This window comes from Mustela putorius, unplaced genomic scaffold (assembly GCF_011764305.1).
Source record: "Mustela putorius furo isolate JIRA1106 unplaced genomic scaffold, ASM1176430v1.1 tig00000421_pilon_pilon_pilon, whole genome shotgun sequence".
NCBI lineage: Eukaryota > Metazoa > Chordata > Mammalia > Carnivora > Mustelidae > Mustela > Mustela putorius.
The window spans coordinates 10,909,979-10,910,751 of NW_025421375.1; the positions used below are offsets into that span (position 1 = coordinate 10,909,979).

The window sequence follows — 773 nt, forward strand, 5'->3', positions numbered from 1 at the left end:
TCTATGAAGTAAATATAAGTCTAGTTTCTTCTAGGAATCTGAATTCTTGTCTTGGCATTCTCTGTCCAGCTTCCTGCCGTTACTCCTACAGCCTTTTCTGGCCTCCTCTCCCGACCTTCCATCTCACGCAGTTTCCCTTTAATGGGGAACTGTTTAATAAAACATTTGTTTAATGTTTCATTTGTTTGATGAAAAATTCTTTCACCTTCTCAAAACTGCGTTCCTTAGGGGCCGTCTTAATCCACCTCACACCTTGGAAGGAACACAGCCATCCTGGAGAATTGTAAAATATACATTGGGATGTCAAAAGCAGTTACTTTCTGGCCTCAAAAACTTCATCGTCTCAGATTGAAACAGAAAAAATCCTCAGATTTATATTTTGACATATACAATTTTGTCCACTAGCCCTGGCCATCCTTAAAAAGCCATAATTAAAAAAAAAAAAGCCATAATTTTCTTTCTTTTTCCTTTTTAATGGAAAACTTAATGTATTTGTATTATTTATATGTAGGGACCATGCTAATCGTCTCCGTATCATTTCAATTTTAGTATATGTACTGCTGAAGTGAGCCTCCTTTTTTTCTCCCCTTCCCTTCCCTGGACTTGCTTTTTCTCTCTCTCTCTTCTCTCTCTTTTATTTTTTTCCTTAGAAGGATATCTCCTACTTATATATGGACTATTTGCAATTGTTTAAAACTCCTTTTTACTCTGAAAAATCTTGCAAATCAAGCCCTGTATATTAAAAAAAAAAAAAAAAAATCAGAGCTGCTCTT

The 773-nt window shown here is 35.3% G+C and overlaps 1 pseudogene; it reads right to left on the reverse strand.

The window, feature by feature from the left end:
* Window positions 1–477: 477 nt before the first annotated feature.
* Window positions 478–571, reverse strand: LOC123392019 (annotated as a pseudogene).
* Window positions 572–773: the final 202 nt, after the last annotated feature.